We start from the raw sequence: 21,194 nt of genomic DNA on the forward strand, positions 1-21,194 counted from the left end.
CACTCCACTATAGCCTAGTAGTTGCACTCCTCTCACTATAGATATATTTCTATCCATTTGATATAACCATGATTAGTAAGTCGATCCTTCACAGGTTGTTCGTAACTAGAGCTGGGTCAATTTACCGTTCTACCCCTAAAGTTACTTCTTGTTCCTTATGTCTCACTGATTCTCTAATGAACAATTGGTTTGTGGTTCAACCAATAAACCGAATCCCTCTCAGGCCAATGAGAGGGTGGGGCCCCTTGTTCAAGACCTGGAGTCCGTGCTTAAGGGAACTACCTCTCTTCTATCCCTAAAAGTGGGTAGGACTGAATTCCATCTTGCACCCCACGTCCCCAGCCATTCACCCAATCTTACCCCTGAAATGGGAGGCCTATTGAGTCGGCGAATTAGAGCCACTCTCACCCATGCAAATCTAAGGATAATTCCGAATGAAAAGAAAATCAGTCTCAACAGAAAACGACATTATAAAGTGAGAGTGGTTTTCTTCATGGTCCGATCTTATGCAATACTCATTGCATAGGACGCCCCCACTCACATGTCTCCACATGTACTATTTAGTGATCACATTGTTTATATCATATACAAAAGTGGGCCGCATCCATAGTGTCCCCAGAATAAAGTACTCAGCCTTATCCTTATACTATAGATCATTTTGACTATATATACTTGAACTTGATCCACTCTTATGTCTCTACATATAGTTCAAGTAATCAGACTATAGCCAGAGTGTTCTTATTTTATTGGATTTAGATTAATGATCGTAAAGTTCACTTAATTCAATAGCAATCTTTACTGAATAAACAACAATAATAACTTCATTGAAAATAGAACATGTTTTTGTTTACAAACTATGAGTTTTAGGACATATAACCCAACAAAGGCAGGCATGTTGTCCACTGTCGTCACAATTCTTTTAAGAAAGATGCGCCCAAATAACTGATGAAGAAGTTTCAGAGAGCCATAGGTTCGAATCCTGTCACTTTGACGTGGTATTCTCAGGGGCCGAAGTGCAAAGCCCCATAGCCTATCCTTGGTCAGGAAGGCAAGAAGATTCAGAGAACCATAGGTTCGAATCCTGTCACCTTGATGTGGTATTCTCAGTGGCCGAAGTGCAAAGCCCCATAGCCTATCCATGGTCAGGAAGGCAGGAAAACCGCGCACACTGAAAAAAAAAAAGAAGATCTCCTTTTCTAAAACACGTAGAGTTGTCATTCTTTTTTCTTTTGAAACCCCTTACCTTATCAGTCATCAGGCAGGTTTTTGGTATCATATATCAAGATAATTATTATGAAAAAGCTATTCCACTAGTGTGACTTAGATACCCTTTCTTTGTGGTATCGGTCATGCTATTTGAATAGCCTGAAGTCATCATAGCCTCTCCACCGGTTCCAAAGACTCCTTCGGCATCAATGTGCTCCAATGAAAGAGATCAGACCCTTTCCTGAACTAGAACTGGGCACAAAACGCCGAGGAGAAAGTCGAAAGAGAGCCCTTTTTGCGTATACGCAATCTCGAAACCCAATTAGCTCAGGGACTGTCTCCTCAACCCTGGCGAGTATGAGTGCTTGGTAAGAGAGAATGTCGAATGAGAGAGACATTCGATTACGGCAACCTTCGCAACTACCAAAGTGCACTAAACCTAGTAGAGATCTTCGACCTAACGATAATGGAACTTCAAGCCCATTTAATCAATCCGCTTTGTACCTTATTGTTGACCGAATCGGATGCATGCCAGGCTTAAATTCTCTATCAGTCAACCGGAAACGAAAGAAAGATCAAATCTGAAGTTTACGAATCGAAGAGAAAGTGGATCTGAGTTCTACATGCTTTCATTTTAAAAAGCTTCGCTTGCCTACGCTACTTTATTCAGGATGTGCAACAATACGGTCATCTCTCAGCCGTGTGTAGAGAATTCCTTGATCATTTCCTTGGCGGATAGCACAAATGAAATCGCTTCCCTGACCGCCATTCATATGAGTCCATTCTTGTCTTGTTGGTTTGTTGTACTATTCTATACCTCTCTCGATTGATAGAAATACGTTCGGGAGCTGGGAGGGCCTATCGTGAGGGAACTTTTCTTTTTACGGTAGGCAAAGGTAAAGTGGGAGCTGCATATGTCCACGGTGATCAAGGCAGAGCGACTCCTTCTTTAAAAGATGTCTGTTTTATCGAAACTGTTAGATCAGCTTTCGTTAAAGAAAAAATAGGAGCTCTTGGTTTGGCCGATGTCGATTCGTATAGCAATGTGGACTCGACTCAGGATGAGGATTTCGCTTTTCATACTGCTACTATGAGCCGAAAGAGCTGGTAAGCTATCTCGCTAAACAAAAGGAAAAAGAAAGTACGCGTTGACCTTGTTACAAGGGGCAGGGGCCAGCCAAAGAAGGTCAGTCGGACTAGGTTAGGACCCTTGATCCGGTTCAGCTGGGTTCTTCCATGCAAGAATGTATGCATATCGGTATCCTCTTTAGGACTAGTTGCTTCCTCTTTTTGTTTATACGTTTGGAGAAACCTGCTAAGCCCGCCTTTCTTATTAGGTGTGATTCAATCTTTCAACTCAAACTTTTCTATCGTCCGATGGAAAAGGTAGGAGTACGACTACCTTTTCCTTTTCTTTCCCCAGCCAAGGGATCATTCAGTTTCTACCAAAAAGTTCACTATCTATTAGTTGCCGTAATCGAATGTATTTCTCATTTCACGTTAGCTCCTCCAAGAGTTTCTTGGTCCGTAGTAGAAGAAACCTTGGACTTCTATCGGACTTATAGCATTGCCTGGTGAGCTCGCCGTTGATGGTTGGTCTTAGAGGAGATCGAGCAGCCTTTCTTTCCCTACCTGGTATGCTTTCCCGCTTATTGTGCAACTAGCCAACTAGCCAAAGAGAGAGGGAGAGGGATCATGTCCATCAATTTGTATGTGCATTTTGTCTGTCCTGTACTTGCCTGCTTAGCTTTCTTAGCCAACATCTCCGATTTCTCCCGAACCAAGAGGTCCTGCTTATCCATACCCAAAAGTCACACTTTCAGCCGAAAGATTGATTTTTTTCATAAAGTCGGTTCATAGATCAAGAAAGAATGAAGCTGCTTACAGGGATGGTTACGCGATACGTCTTTTCATACTCGCCTTTTCTTTAACCCTACTATCAACCTAGCCATTCTCGCTTGTTGCTTTAAGGGGTCTCCCCACTGTAGATTACTCGGATTGGTTCTCGCGTCCCTATGCCAAAAAGGATGGGCAAGTTTGGATTGAGTGTTCATCGATTGGGTGGATCCATATGCTCCGGGGGGGGGGGGGGTTAGACGAGGTGTAGCGCAGTCTAGTCAGCGCATCTATTTTTGGTATGTTGTCCGCTAAAGGTTTTAGGAAAGGGGGTACAAATTTTCTACATAGGTCATCTGTGGTCACAATCCTTTTAAGGAAGATGCTCCCAAATAATCGATGAACAATAGCCTTTAAAGAAGTTTCAGAGAGCAAGAAGAGGCAGAAAAGAGAATAGGAGTGAGTCGTGCAAGGAAGAAGGAACTAGTAGGTTAAATTTGGGTTCGTTTGAACTAAAAAACGAACAAAAGTTTTTCAAACGAACTCAAATTTAAGACTCACTAGCCTAAAGTCCATATGTGGTAAAAAAAAAAAAAAAAACCTTCCGTTGCCCAACCCTTATTCGCAGTCTGCATCCAACCATTTCTTTTTCAACCTACACGTATGCTCCAGGCTAAACTCACGTAACTAGTCAGAAGATGCGGCCCACAACTAAACGGAAGACAAGTGTTACAATCGCACTCTTGCAGTAGTGAGACAATGATTATGTGACATTTGTTCTAATCCAATGAACAAGTCAACCATGCAAAATTTAGACTAGACGAACAATAGCAGTGTATGCTCGAATCACGTTTAGAAGAAATATTTTAGAAAACTTGAGCGAGGAAATACATTAAAAACAATTTCAAATAAAGCAATGTTATAAACTAAAAGTGAAGAAACAACAACTGGTCACGTTCTCCTATAGTACATTTTGGGACATTTTAGTCCTGATGGGTGTAGATATGATTTTGAGGACTAATCATACACCCCGTATTGGCACAACAATAATAGTAAAGGCCTATCTAAGATGAAAGCAAGTAAAACGTGTTTGGAATGAGCATGCCACCATGAACCACAAATCGTTTACAGGAATAGCTGAGACATCTAACATGCAGCCACAGGCAACATGCCTCGGCCAATCATGACCGCGACATCTGCCCTTACACAATTTGTGAATATCTCTATCAACGGGCTCTTCATAAACTCAACGTTGTAGGATGAGGCTGACTTTAGGTCTCGCGACGCGCTTCTAGTTCATCTCAGTATTGAGGAGTCTTTTCCAACCTACTAGGAGCTATTGAAAATCACTTCTCGGTTTGTTAACTCTTCAAGTCTTCTCTGTTGGTGTCTTTCCTACTTTTTTCGCTTGTAACAATTTCTTCTTTGCATGACGTCATACCACCTGCTTTTACTTGATGTTTTCTTGGTCGGAATAATAACATTTCAAGTTACTGACGTGGACAATAGGGTTAGTCTGTATCCATAGGAGCAATTGGATCCTATATGATGTCTTCCTAATCTTGTGGATAACTTCGACTAGTCCATAGAATTTTCGCACCAGTCTTTGGTTCTTGTTGCTTTGAACTCAAAGTTGATCTAACCTTAACTTATCATAACTCTCTATTTGCTTTGAAATTATCGTGGTCGACCCTTCTCTTCATCCGTCTGGATGGTATTTTTCCGTGAACATGTGTTGCTTTAGTGGTTTGTTTTTGTCTCCCTTCTTCAGTAGAGGTGTTGGCTTGGTGTCTTTGCAAAGCATTTGAGTGATCAGTGACAAGAGCCTTTGGAGGTCAAATAAACCCGACTGTGAACATGCCATTTTTCTGTTTGTAGAATTCAACTAGCTCAGGCTGAGCCGCATGACATCTATTTGTGGTACGCGACATAAAACTAATCTTGTGATTTATCTCTCTTGGTGGGGTTAAGCCCAATATCTGACCTTCTTGTTTTGGGTCGTGGTATTCATGTAATGGCAAAAAAGTTTTTGTTGAGGTTGGCACACTTGAGCTCCCCCTTTTCAAATACAACAATGGCAGCAAGTGTAGATTCATCATGCCTAAGATTCTTTCTCAATTGTACTATCGTCATCATTTTCACCCCTCTTGGTTGATGGATGTTTGTCTGAATGATCGTTGGGTTAGACTCCGTTACTACTATGCATTTTGCTAGGGGCATGTAAATGACTCTGTGTTCTAGCAGGATGTCAATCCCTGACTATTTGGGCTCTATAATGTTGGATATGAAGGCTGACTATTTATAGTAAAAATGTGATAGAGATATATATACTAAATAATTATATATAGTAGGTGGTTACATATAGTGAAGTTATATATAATAAATTGAAGTACAAAAAAACTCAAACGCAAAGACAGACTAACGCTACATAACAACCCCATCTGTGAGTGCACAACCTTTGAAGGCTCCCTCATCTCAACGGTAAGTTCTATTACGAACCCATCCAAAATAATCACACCTGTGACCGCATCTCCTGACTTTAAACTGCTAGTCTAAACATGGTTTCGTCACGAAAGCTTTAGAGATAAATCTATCTTTACAAAAATATTTTTCTCTTAATTTATAATTAGTCATAAAAAGAAATAATTAGGTATAAATTTTGTCTAGAATTCAAAACTTTCAAATCCTACCGTTCCTTAACCAGATTCAAATCCAAGTTGGTATCCTCTAATAAAACAGGAATTTCTCTTAAGATCATTAAATTCTTATAGACTCCAGGCTCAATATCATTAATACAATTATGTTTTATCTTGAACACGCCAAACATGAAACTAAAGTGCGTTCAATTTAACTCCATTTTATTGCCATCTTGAATGATGTGTAGGGTATATTCTTGATTTACCTTAAAGTTCTTGTTACATGACAGTTCATATTAGTTAAGCTTTTTTCAAAATCACAAGTTAAAAGACAACAACGATGAACCTAGGTCTATTAGTCAATTCAAAGACAATTTCTTTCTCCATCTTATCAATAATAATAGTTCAACTAAATCCATATTATGCAAAGAAACAAGTTTACGACTCATAAAAACAACTACCTAAATATGTCCTAAAAATTTGAAAACATAAGTTGTAGTTGATAATTACACAAAAATTTCCGTAAATCCATGAATTCGTGTCCAATTAGTCAATCCTAAAGATTGTAACTAGCATATAGTAAATGAAGCTCCACATGAAGTAATTTAAAGTTCCCCTTACCTAACTAAAGTTTATCTCATCTTTAATGAAGCATGAATTGCACTGAAGTTCATGAAATGCTTATAGACTCCAACTCTGAGTACTATTAATGCAATTATGTTTCATATGAGTTTGTCATAAATGAAACTAAGGTGCATTCAATACAACTTTATTTTCTTGTCATACGAGGCAAAATAGAAAAATTAAATCAAACAAACTGATGAACTGAACCGAATTCAATCCAACCAAAATTGATTAGTTTGTTTCTTTTGTTGGGTTGTTGGTTTATTTGATAACCCTTGTATATTATAACAATTCAACATTTCGTTTTATAGCCCTCCAACTACTAAGAGGAAAATATATTTGAGTAGAAGCTAAAAATATTAGGTGTTCATGAAAAGTCATTTGGTTTAGTGGTATGATTCTCACTTGGGGTGCAAGAGGTTTTGAGTTCAATTCTTGAAATGCCCCGATGTCTAAGTCTTTTCTTATCATCATGCTCTTAATACTCATAGTCTTTCTTAACATCCCATCCCAAGGCTTTATTCTCCAAGAGAAATTCTACATTCGAGGACTTCACGACAAAATACGACCTGAATGCCTAAGGCTTCATACATACATTTGGTCTAGTGGTATGAAAGTTTGATTCTCAAAATGCCCCTTCAAGATTGTAGTGTGAAAGACATTTACCAAGTAAATAAATACATTAAAATAACACAAGTGACACATATGTAAACTATGTTATTAATATTTTATTTCTATTACATCTTCCCTTATTTATGAAATAATGAGCGGAGATATTTTTCATTTTCACAATTACTGATGACGGGAGGTTTAGGATTTTTTAATGTAAGAATCATGGGATGTAGCTCAGATGGTAGAGCGCTCGCTTCCGATGTGGAAAGTACGGAGATCGATACCTTGCATCTCCAAATGAATCGATCACTAAAGTTATGAAATAATGAGCGGAGATATTTTTTCATTATCACTAAATATATTATTCCATCTTTCCTTATTTACGAAATAATGAGCGTAGATATTTTTTCATTTTTACAATTATTGTGACGGGAGGTTTAGGGTTTTCTGATGTAAGAATCGTGGGGATGTAGTTCAGACAGTAGAGCGCTCACTTCTGATGTGGAAAGTATGGGGTTGATACCTTGCATCTCCAAATGAATCGATCACTACATATATTATTTCTTTTCAATTTTTTCTTATTTAAGACATAATGAGCATGGATAGTTTTTCATGTCACTATTATTGATGACGAGACGTTTAGGATTTTGTGACATAAGAATCGTGGGGATGTAGCTCAAATGGTAGACCGCTTGCTTTGCATGCGAGAGTTACAGGGATAGATACCACGCATCTCCAAAATAAAACTATATATTGTTAAATATATTATTGAAAATTATTTCTTTTCAATTTTTCCTTATTCGTGACAGGTTGAGTAGGATATTTCTTCATTTTCACTATTATTGATGATGGAAAATTTAGGGTTTTGTGATGCAACAATTGTGGGGATGTAGCTTCGCTTAGCATGCGAGAGGTACAACTTAGCATACGAGAGGTACGAGGATCGATACCTTGCATCTCCTAAAGAAACTATTTATTATTAATATTTTATTTCTATTCAATATTTCCTTATTTTTGACATAATATGCAGAGATACTTTTTATTTTCACAATTATTGATGAAGAGATGTTTAGGATTTTCTGATGTAAGAATCGTAGGGATGTAGTTCAAATGGTAGAGCGTTCATTTCCCATGTGAAAAGTACGGGGATCAATACCTTTCATCTCCAATTGAATCGATTACTAAATATATTATTTCTTTTCAATTTTTTCTTATTTAGGACATAATGAGGCGGGATAGTTTTTCATTTTCACTATTACTGATGACGAGATGTTTAGGACTTTGTGACATAAGAATTGTGGGGATATAGCTTAGATGGTAGAGCACTCGCTTTGAATGTGAGAGGTATGGGGATCGATACCCTGCATCTCTAGATTTTCTTCATTTTCACTATTATTGATGATGGGAATTTGAGGGTTTTGAGGGTTTTATGATGCAAGAATTGTGGGGATGCCTCTCATGTGAGAGGCAAAGGATATCCCCATCTCCAAAAGAAACTATTTTTATTAATATTTTACTTTTATTCAACCTTTCCTTATTTATGACATAATTAGCGGAGATATTTTTTCATTTTCAACTATTTATTATTAATATTTTACTTTTATTCAACCTTTCCTTATTTATGACATAATTAGCGGAGATATTTTTTCATTTTCACTAGAATTGATGACGGGACATTTAGGGTTTCTGATATAAGTATTGTGGGAATGTAGCTTAGATGGTAGATTGCTTACTTAGCATGCGAGAGGTACGGGGATCGAATCGATACCCCATATCTCCAAAAGAAACTATTTGTTATTACTATTTTATTTCTATTCAATTTTTCCTTATTTATGACATAATGAATAGCTTTATTTTTTTATTTTCTTTATTATTGATGACGAGATGTTTAGGATTTTGTGACATAAGAATCTTGAGGATGTAGCTTACAATTTACATGTTTTCATTTTTGTACTTTGTCTGCCTGCATTTAGAAATGAAGCAAAATTAGTCCGAGGGTTTTAGGCAGATTGTTATAATTCAAATTTTTAACTAAAAAACAAAATTAGTCTCGTTGTCACGCTTAAAACTACCCTATAGGTATATCGACCTATTATTCTTCCACCAATAGGAGCAAAAAGCAACGTTACTATGTAAAACTAGTTTCATGGACGATGCATCTCATGGACGATGCAAAACTATGGTGGCGCTTGAAGGTGAATTGTATAAAAAACTGGTCATGCACCAAAAGATTATGGTGACGCTCCCCTGTATGGGTTTCCAATCAAAGACCTAATCTTTGATGTTGACTCTTTTGAAGAAAGAGCCACTTATCGAACAACAAGAAACGTGGCGATATCTCTGAGAACTCTATCACACACATAAAAAAAACGTGTCCAAGAGTTAGACATTACACAGAAGATCTGGCTTTCATCGAGGAGACCCGAGTTTGATTCTCGACAATGAAATTTTATTTTCTTATTTCTTTTATTTTATAGTTTCATCTTTTGTCACCAATTATATTTAAACTTTATCTAGAGAAGCACTATAATGGATGAGTTCAATAATATCTTAAATTCAAAAGACTTTTATGAGGTTGGTTTGAGAGACAGTATAATGGTCAAGTTCAATAGTATCTTAGATTAAAAAGACTTTTATGAACTTTGAACCTTTAATAGTGTTATGTCATAGATATTTGGTTCGATTTCAACAAGTGAGGTTGAGGTCATTCAAATGGTTAATGTGACAAGGTCATTTTCAAGGTCTCTTTTGTTGAACGCCATCATGGCTGAGATGACTGAGATGAGCACCAGAGTGAGTTTGACAAGTAGAGTCGTAGAGAACCACACCCCAAGCCAAGCTCATGTTGGGCTTAACAAACTGAAAATCCAAAAACACAAACCCTTAAATGGGAACCAGGATGGTAAGGAATTAAAAAAACTTTATTTTTGACGTTGAACAATACTTGAAGGTTACAGGAACTTGCTCATAGGACCTAAGAGTTACGTTGGCCACAATGCATCTCATGGACGGTGGCGCTCGAAGGTGGATGATATAAAAAATGGGTCATGCACCATAAACTCATGGGAAGACCGTTGATGGAATCGATGCAATCGACTCTCCCCTTGATGGGTTGCCAATTAAAGACCTGACGTTTGATGTTGACTCTTTTGAAGAAAAAGTCACACGATCGAACACCTCGAAATGTCGTGGCAGCTCTAAGAACTCTATCATACGACCCGAGAGTTGAGTGCTACAGGAACTTTCTCATACGACCTAAGAGTTACGTTAGCCGCAATGCATCTCATGGACGATGCAAAACTATGGTAGTGCTCGAAGGTGAATGGTATAAAAAATGGGTCATGCACCATAAACTCATGGGAAGATCGTTGATGGAATTGATGCAATTGACGCTCCCCTGGATGGGTTGCCAATCAAAGACCTAACATTTGATATTGACTCTTTTGAAGAAAGAGCCACACAATCGAACAGCTCGAAATGTCGCGGTAGCCCTGAGAACTCTAGCACACACAGGGAAGGACGTGTCGAAGAGTTACTCAATAAGCAAAAGATCGTGCTAAAACTCTTAGGCGATCTGACAAAAGACTTCAGGACATCTACACCAAAAATCCATTGTCGTCTAGCGGTCAGGATATCTGGCTTACACCCAGGAGACTCAAGTTCGATTCTGGGCAATGGAATAGAGTTATGTTATAGATATTTTGTTCAATTCAAATGGTTAATGCGATAATCCAGTCGTTTTCGAGGTCTCTCTTGTTGAACAACGTCATGGTTGAGATGAGCACTCGAGTGAGTTTGACAAGTTGGGCTGTAGAGAACCACACCTCAAGCAACCTTCCTCATAGGACCTAAGTGTTGGGTTTTATGTCCTAAAACTCATAGTTTGTAAACAAAGATATATTCTATTTTCAATAAAGTTATTATTGATGTTTATTCAGTAATAAATTGTTATTGAATAAAGTGAACACTCTGGCTGATGTTTATTCAGTAATAAATTGTTATTGAATAAAGTGAACACTCTGGCGGATGTTTATTCAGTAATAAATTGTTATTGAATAAAGTGAACACTCTGGCTATAGTATGATTACTTGAACTATATGTAGAGACATAAGAGTGGATCAAGTTCAAGTATATAGTCAAAATGATCTATAGTATAAGGATAAGGCTGAGTACCTTATTCTGGGGACACTATGGATGCGGCCCACTTTTGTATATGATATAAACAATGTGATCACTAAATTGTGCATGTGGAGACATGTGAGTGGGGGCGTCCTATGCAATGAGTATTGCATAAGATCGGACCATGAAGAAAACCACTCTCACTTTATAAAGTCGTTTACTGTTGAGACTGATTTTCTTTTCATTCGATAACCTAGGTAACTCGGTTTTAATCCTGAGCTAACCATGAACTCCTGTTTATTCGGAATTATCCTTAGATTTGCATGGGTGAGAGTGGCTATAGTTCGCCGACTCAACAGGCCTCCCATTTCAGGGGTAAGACTGGGTGAATGGCTGGGGACGTGGGGTGCAAGACGGAATTCACTCCTACCCACTTTTAGGGATAGAAGAAAGGTAGTTCCCTTAAGCACTGACTCCAGGTCTTGAACAAGGGGCCCCACCCTCTCATTGGCCTGAGAGGGATTCGGTTTACTGGTTGGACCACAAACCAATTGTTCATTAGAGGATCAGTGAGACATAAGGAACAAGAAATAACTTCAGGGGTAAAACGGTAAATTGACCCAGCTCTAGTTACGAACAACCTGTGAAGGATCGACTTACTAATCATGGTTATATCAAATGGACAGAAATATATCTATAGTGAGGGGAGTGCAACTACTAGGCTATAGTGGAGTGTCCTAGTAGTTAACGAATGTTGGTTAACCAGGTTAATGAGTTTAATCGGTTAATCTTGGATCGTTGGAGCCCATGATCTATAGGTCCATTAGGTCCCTCTGCTAGCTCATATCGGACTAAACCATAGAACAGTGTGACGAGTGAGTTCGAAGTGTTCGAATTCAAATTAGGGAATATGCGTTACATATATACGATATATTTAACCGCAATTTTGTTTTATTTACGAATTAAATGAAAAGAGAGAATCTGAGATATTTAAATAAGATTTAAATATCTTAATCAATTATGTGTCGGAATTGATTGGGATTGGCATTTGAATTAATGTTAAATATTAATTAAATAGTTTAATTAATCATTTAATGTTACTTTAATTTGAAATTCATTATTCAAATTAATTGTTGAATTAAAATGAAGAAAGTCAAAATGTTGACTTTCATCAAATGAAAAAATCCATGTTAGTGGAATTTTGAGGTGTCAAAATTTGGTTTAACCAAACTTGCATGTTTGCCAAATAAACCCCACAAGTTTGAGTGGAATTTTGAGTGTCAAAATTTGGTTAACTCAAACATGCATGCTTGCCACATAATCCCAAACATTTGAGTGGAATTTTAAGTGTCAAAATTTGGTGATCTCAAGTTTGCATGAACATGCAAACTTGACTCTTTAAATAGAGTGATCATGATACTTGGAAGGAATTCTTCATCTTGATGAAAAAACCTTGAAACAAACACTCTCTTTCACATATACAAAATCCCTCCCAAGTTTAGTCACTCACCGGATTCCACAATCCCGTTCTAAGGCCGGAGGATAGTGGAGAAGACACTAGTGGTGGTTCGAAACCGGTTCGTGAGGCAAAAGGAGTTTGAACTACAAAAGGTTAGTATTTAAACCCATTAAGTTTTAATACTTATGAACATGCTAGTTATTTACAATAATTGATGTTCTAAAAGTGCCTAAGATCCAAAATGCTTCCGCATGTGTTATATTAACACCAACACTAAGAGTTACGTTGGTCGCAATGCATCTTATGGACGATGCAAAACTATTGTGGCGCTCGAAAGTGAATGGTATAAAAAATGAGTCATTTCACAATCGAACTTGATCAAGGCTTGATTGAACGACTAAAATGCAATCTACCACAAGAATTGCATGAAACTTAGAAATGACAAAGATATGCTCAAAGGGGGATCGTCTCAACTTGAGAGATCAATTTCATTGATCACAAATATGCTTTTACATAATAATTTGTGGGTATTTATAGTCTCCGAACAAAGAAGTTAGTGTTCGTGATTTAATCTCGATCCCTTTAAATCTCCACAGAAAACGAAGTCAATTTGAGCATTACAAACTTTATGAAATTAAAATAATAAATAAAGTTTTCTAACCACTCATGAAATGATGATTGCAACTTCATCCACTACTTCAACCGTGCAAATATTTACTTTTGAATCTCCAAATGGTCTTCACTCAAACGAATCAGCTTGTAACACATGAAATGATGGTTGAACCTAGCCTATCCAATTTTGTAGATGAAGTATGAATGCTTGTTGAATCTTCTTGGCCTTGGGTTGTGTAATAGGTCCAGTTGGAACACCGTGATTCTTATCATCATCCCCTTCTTCAAAAGGATTCGTCCTCGAATCAGAAAAATCATCACCTACGGGAACATCAATTTTATTGTTCCATGCAATAAGATGAGTCATTTTACTAAATATCTTAGAGAGCATTTATAGTCAAATAAAGAATTCTTATAGAGCATTTATAGTGAAATAAAGAATTAGGAATCCACGCTATCTTTAGATCTACGTACCCACTCCCACTTCAGCTATCCAGGCTAACATTAAAATAAAAATTCATGAGTAAAATTATTTACGTTAATTCATTGAAATTTTAAACTACAGACCCACTCTCACTCCCAATTCAGCTATTCAGGCTAACATTAAAATGAAAATTCTGAAATTCTAAAAAGAAATAATCACTAAATTTAGATTTCACTATTTATTGAGATTTTAAAAAGAAATAGTCACTAATTTTGGATTGAATAGTCCTGTTATACAACTTAGTTAACTTGAATCACGTGGGGTGAACGTGGATCAAACACGTGACTCTGAGAGTTACGTTAGCCGCAATGCATCTCATGGACGATGCAAAACTTTGGTAGTGCTCGAAGGTGAATGGTATAAAAAATGGGTCATGCACCATAAACTCATGGGAAGATCGTTGATGGAATTGATGCAATCAACGCTCCCCTGGATGGGTTGCCAATCAAAGACCTACATTTGATATTGACTCTTTTGAAGAAAGAGCCACACAATCGAACAACTCTAACACACAGAGGGAAGGACGTGTCGAAGAGTTACTCAATAAGCAAAAGATCGTGCTAAAACTCTTCAGCGATCTGACAATAGACTTCAGGACATCTACATCAAAAATCCATTGTTGTCTAGCGGTCAGGATATCTGGCTTTCACCCAGGAGACTCAAGTTCGATTCTGGGCAATGGAATAGAGTTATGTTATAGATATTTTGTTCAATTCAAATGGTTAATGCGATAATCCAGTCGTTTTCGAGATCTCTCTTGTTGAACGACATCATGGTTGAGATGAGCACTCGAATAAGTTTGACAAGTTGGGCTATAGAGAACCACACCTCAAGCCAAGTTCATGTGGGCTTAACAAACTTAAAATCCAAGAACATAACCCCTTGAATGGAATTCGGGATGCTAAGGAATTAAAAAACTTTATTTTTGACGTAGAACAATGCTTGAAGGTTACAGGAACTTGCTCATAGGACCTAAGAGTTACGTTGGTCGCAATGCATCTCATGGACGATGCAAAACTATGGTGGCGCTCGAAGGTGAATGGTTTAAAAAATGGGTCATTGACCATAAACTCATGGCGCTCAAAGGTGAATGTAATCGATGCAATCGACGCTCCTCTGGATGGGTTGCCAATCAAAGACCTGATGTTTGATGTTGACCCTTTTGAAGAAAGAGCCACACGATCGAAGTTTGATGTTGACCCTTTTGAAGAAAGAGCCACACGATCGAACAGCTCGAAACGTCGCGGTAATTCTGAGAACTCTATCACACACATGAAAGGACGTGTTGAAGAGATAGACATTACCCAAAACATCATAGTAAAACTCTTGAACGATTAGACAAAAGACTTTAGGACAACTACACAAAAAATTCATTGTTGTCCAACGGTTTGGATATTTGGCTTTCACCTAGGAGATTCTGGTTTGATTCTCTGAAATTGAATATTATTTTCTTATTTCTTTTTATTTTATAGTTTCATCTTTTGTCACCAATTATATTTAAACTTTACCTCATTTTGAGAGGCACTTTAATGGGCAAGTTCAATAGTATCGTAGATTAAAGACTTTTATGAACATCGTACCTATGTTAGTGTTATGTTATAGATATTTGTTTCAATTTCAACAAGTGGGGTTGAGGTGATTCAAATGGTTAATGCGATAATCCGGCTATTTTCGAGGTCTCTCTTGTTGAACGCCATCATGGTTGAGATGAGCACCCGAGTGAGTTTGACAAGGAGACTCGAATTTAAACTTTACCTACGTTTGAGAGGCACTATAATTGTCAAGTTCAATGGTATTTTAGATTAAAAAGACTTTTATGAACTTTGTACCTTTGTTAATGTTACTTTGTACCTTTGTTTGTGTTACTTTGTACCTTTGTTAGTGTTATGTTATAGACATTTGGTCAAGTTCAACAAGTGGGGTTGAGGTGATTCAAATGGTTAATGTCACTTTATTTGATTCAAATTGTTAATGTGATAATCCAGTTGAATAGTTACAGGTTATTTCCAAGGTCTCTCTTATTGAACGCCAACAGGGTTGAAATGATTGAGATGAGCACCTGATTGAGTTTGACAAAATTGAAAGAAAATCAAATAAAATCACTAAAAAAATCGATAAAATTGAAAAAAATTGAAAAAAAAACTAGCCTTATGACACTTCCTTCAACTAGAAGGGCGGTAAATCAAGGATTCCTTCGCCCAAGACCCATGATCCAACTCCCAACATGGAAATGATAAGCTATAGAATCATTCCAAGAACCTCAATGGATGGGTTACAAACTCACATTACCAATCTCGATAACTGGATGTGTCATCGGCGTTAGAAGAATGACCGCATCAGAGCAAGTCATGGGGATAGAAGATCCCAAGATGATAGACCAATCGTAATCTTCAGCCCAACGAGCCAAGCTTTTGTAGGAGCAAGAATCCTTGTTCTAAATTGAGTCAAAGCTAAAATTAGATAATGAGATCGAAGATTGAGAAACAAGATTTGGAACATTATTCTAAATTGAGTCATTTCACAATCGAACTTGATCAAGGCTTGATTGAATGACTAAGATGCAATCTACCACAAGAATTGCATGAAACTTAGAAATGACAAAGATATGCTCAGATTTCTATGAGGGGGATCGTCTCAACTTGAGAGATCAATTTCATTGATCACAAATATGCTTTTACATAATAATTTGTGGGTATTTATAGTCTCCGAACAAAGAAGTTAGTGTTCGTGATTTAATCTCGATCCCTTAAAATCTCCACAGAAAAACGAAGTCAATTTGAGCATTACAAACTTTATGAAATTAAAATAATAAATAAATTTTTCTAACCATTCATGAAATGATGATTGCAACTTCATCCACTACTTCAGCCGTGCAAATATTTACTTTTGAATCTCCAAATGGTCTTGACTCAAACAAATCAGCTTGTAACACATGAAATGATGGTTGAACCTAGCCTATCCAATTTTGTAGATGAAGTATGAATGCTTGTTGAATCTTCTTGGCCTTGGGTTGTGTAATAGGTCCAATTGGAACACCGTGAGTCTTATCATCATCCCCTTCTTCAAAAGGATTCGTCCTCGAATCAGAAAAATCATCACCTACGGGAACATCAATTTTATTGTTCCATGCAATAAGATGAGTCATTTTACTAAATATCTTAGAGAGCATTTATAGTCAAATAAAGAATTCTTATAGAGCATTTATAGTGAAATAAAGAATTAGGAATCCACGCTATCTTTAGATCTACAGACCCACTCCCACTTCAGCTATCCAGGCTAACATTAAAATAAAAATTCATGAGTAAAATTATTTACGCTAATTCATTGAAATTTTAAACTACAGACCCACTCCCACTCCCAATTCAGCTATTCACGCTAAAGCTATTTCCACTAATTCATTATACTTTAAAAAGAAATAATAATAAACTAAACTATAAGGTGCAATGAATAATGCAGATCAAACACAAGACCTTCCAATATTCAATCTAATGCTCTCCCAACTAAGCCATCTCAGATAACATAAAAAATGAATAATGGTCAACCTATGCTAGTTGGATCAAACACGTGACCTTCAGATCTTCAATCTACCGCTCTCCCAACTGAGCTAAACCCGCAATCATTAGAAATAAAAATTCATGAGTAAAGATATTTTTGCTGATTCATTGAGATTTTAAAAAGAAATAATGACTAATTTTTTATTGAATAGTCAGGTTATGCAAATAGAAACAAGTGCGGGGAATGTAGAGATCGAACACGAGACCTTCAAATCTTCAATCTAACGCTCTCTCAACTTAACTATCCACACTAACATAAAAAATGAAAATTCATCAGTAAAGGTATTTTCGCTACTTCATTGAAATTTTAAATAGAAATAATCACTAATTTTTAATAAGATATTCAAGTTTTCCAACTTGTATAAGGTGCGGTGAACTAGAACACGTTAGGTATTTCCGATAATTCATTGAGATTTCATAAAGGAACAATGACTAATTTTAGATTGAATAGTCGGGTTATGCAACTAGAATCAGGTGCGGTGAACGTGGAGATCAAACACGTGACCTTCAAATCTTCAGTCTGACGCTCTCCCAAACAGAGCTATCCCCGCTAATATTAAAAATGAAAATTCATAAGGTATTTTCGCTAATTCATTATGTTTAAGAAAGAAATATCACTAATTTTAGATTGAATAAGCAAGTTATGTTTTTAGATTGTATTCTCAGGTAATAAACTTGTATTAGGTGCGTTGAATGTGGATAAAACACGTGTGACCTTCAAATCTTCAGTCTAACAATCTCCCAACCTAGCTACTCTTGCTAACATTAAAAATGAATATTCATCAGTAAAGGTATTGGGTACACTTCTGGAAATTCAACAAAAGGCAATAGTATTAGACTGAGATGCCAGATTTAAATCTCGCTTCTAGAAAATTAAACAAAAGGAATTGGGTATGCAGTTATAGTATGACATTCCACCCATAAGCAGATGGTCAAACAGAAATGCTCAAGCAAATATTGAAAGACATGTTGAGGGTATATGTGATGGATTTTGTAGGAAGCTCGGATAAGTACCTACCCCTTATGAAATTCGCTTATAATAATACTTGCCAAGCCACCATACAAATGGTCACATACGAGGTTCTTTATGGACGAAGATTTCGATCCCCTATCTTTTCGGAAGAAGGGGGGCAAACGACAACTATTGGGCTAGAGCTGGTGCAAATTACCAACGCCGCAGTCCAGAAGATTAAAGCTAGGATACAAATTGCACAAAGCTGAGAGAAAAGCAATGCAGACCTAAGGCACAAGGACATGAAATTGTAGGTAGGGGATCATATATATCTAAAGGTAGCACCCCATGAGAGGGGTGCTCAGGTAGGGTAAAAAGGGGAAGCTAAGCCCTAGGTTTATCCCTCCCTTTGAGATATTAGAAAGGATTGGATCTATGGCCTATAGAATCGGGCAATGCCCAAACATGTCTGCAGTACATAATATCTTTCATGTATCCATACTACGGAAGTATACCCTAGATCGTTCGCATGTACTGGCTCATGAAACTCTCTTCTTGAGAGATGACCGATTCAAATAATAGACAAGAAAGTCAAATGATTGAGAAACAAGGAAATCTCTCTCGTTAAGGTCCTATGGAAGAATCATAGAGTAGAAGAAGCCACTTGGGAAACAGAAGGCAAATAAGAACCTTGTACCCTGACCTATTTTAGAATAAGCACTTTCGATGACCGAAAGTTTTCAAAGGAGAGGAGAATTTGCAACACTCAAGGTCTCCAATAAGAGACAGTGTATAATCCGTACTAGGTTGTATCTAGAAGCAAAGAACAAGTAAAAATGAAAAAACATTAAGAAAATGGTACTTTTTCTAATTTTTATAAACTTCCCGAATCATTAAATTTTTTATAGAATAAGAATTAAAAGGTGCTTAAAAAAGAAAGGCTCCAATCGGAGAAAACTTTTCTAGCAGAAGATTCAGAAAAATCAAGAATGAAATTATAGAAATTCTAGACGTTTCAATGGTAGTGGAAAATCCGTCTATAAATTATGAATTAGGGTAGACTATTAGGGGCAAGAAGCAAGCTTAATCGAGTACCCAATCGAGAGATACAAGTTTTTTGTTTTGGGGCATCGTGTTCATGGGTTTACCTCGAATTTGAGAACTATAGTCCACCATTCATTTCCAAACTTGTTCTTGCACCTTCTAAATAAGTTTACCCATAAGTTTGGTGAAGGAAAGAGGTCTTCAAAGTGCTAGTAGGTTTTCACACGAATTAGTCCACGTTAGGTTACCCTCTAATGTTTTCCTAAGCTAAAACCTCAACTCCTAAAGCCTAACCCATGACATTGTGTATAAACCTAGGTTCATCAATAATCCATGTACCAAGTACCTAGAACTATGTGAATAACATGCTGAATAAGTTGCTAGGATCCATACCCAGAAGTAACCATTATCTACATTACGATGTGTACTAAAAGGCCCCTATTCTTCTTTAGGTAGGATATCCTGCAATATGTATCATGAGCTGGAGGTTATGATAGGCCTAGCTTTCCCATCAGCTAAACGAGATGTCCTGCACAACGATTTACCAGTAGGATTACATGATTATGACGATACCACTCATGTGTTCCTGGGGAGAAAATTGAAGATTATTTTAGGGGAAGGTTTTCAGGATCATTATATGATACATGACACGATGACCTCTAAGTTCTAAGATCCTGAAAACATAACAAGAAGTAATATCCTAGCTTAAGGTCGCGATTAAGAACTTACTAGTAGGCTACTTACTAAGTTTTACACACTCCATGTTTATCATTTTTTTTTCAAGTAACTAAGAGTTGGTTGTGGATGAGTGGACTTTGGAGTGTGGGCCATGTACTAACTTCTATTTTTAATCTAGTATTTTTTGTTCTTCTTTTGAGTCTGCTTCTTATTTTGTGTTTGTAACGAATATGTATATGTAACACCCAAAAAATGAAGAAAATTAGCTCCCATAAGAATAAGCCACTCATGAAAGACCCAAAGGATTTTAAGGGAAAAAATTAAAGGATTAAGCAAGAACAAAGGACTTAGTTAAGTCACTCATGTACCACCCTTTTGAAAAGGATGGGAAACGAAAAAGTAAATCAAAAGCGCAAAAAAGTCATTTTATCAATTATCAAGAATCTTTCCGGATTTATAATTCCTTATCTAGAAGGAATCTCAAGATTAAAAAAAAGCTAAAAATGATCAAAAAGCGATGAGCAATTTGTAGAAAAATTATAATTTTTCGAGAAAAATAATAATAAAATATTTGGAAAGTGGCAAATTACCAAAATACCCCTAGAAGAATGGATAATTACATAAATGCCACTATAATTAGAGTCAGAGCATCTACCATGACCATCCGAGCAAAATCCTTCGAACTCAAATTTCAACCGTCGGATCTCCTCCAAACTTTGATATGATCTAGAACGAACACGCACGGATCATCACATCCAACGACTAGTATTCAAAGCCATGGTCGGTTGATCGGAGTTGATATTTCCGAAAAATTATCCAGAAAGTTTGATCTCTAAATAACGAAGATTCTGGAGCTCTCAATGTCGGTTTAAGCTCCTCCTATAAAGTCTTAAGTAGGAGCAACAATACGGAATAAGAATCGAGAAAGGTCGATCCCCCAATCGAAGGCAATAAGCGTTTAGATTGTGGGTCTCCTACTCTCAGGTTTCTTCCAAATTCGAGAGCAATCCTCCACCATTTCTCTTCAAACTTCTACATAGCGAAGAATCTGGAGCTCTCACTATCGGTTTAAGCTCCTCCTATAAAGTCTGAAGTAGGAGCAACAATACGGAATAAGAATCGAGAAAGGTCGATCTCCTAATCAAAGACAATAAATGTTTAGATTATGGGTCTCCTACTCTCAGATTTCTTCCAAATTCGAGAGCAATCCTCCACCATTTCTCTTTAAACTTATTCCTACCGTTTCTCAACAAGATTACCCACAAGTTCTATGAAGGAATAGAGTGCTGAAAGTGCCTAGAAATCATTTTCCAATTCAATCAGTCATTGAAGAACTTCAAGAAAAACTTGAAAATCCAATCCGAGGATACATGATGAT

The sequence above is a fragment of the Cucurbita pepo genome, chromosome 16, assembly GCF_057944985.1.
Source record: "Cucurbita pepo subsp. pepo isolate OVF chromosome 16, ASM5794498v1, whole genome shotgun sequence".
NCBI lineage: Eukaryota > Viridiplantae > Streptophyta > Magnoliopsida > Cucurbitales > Cucurbitaceae > Cucurbita > Cucurbita pepo.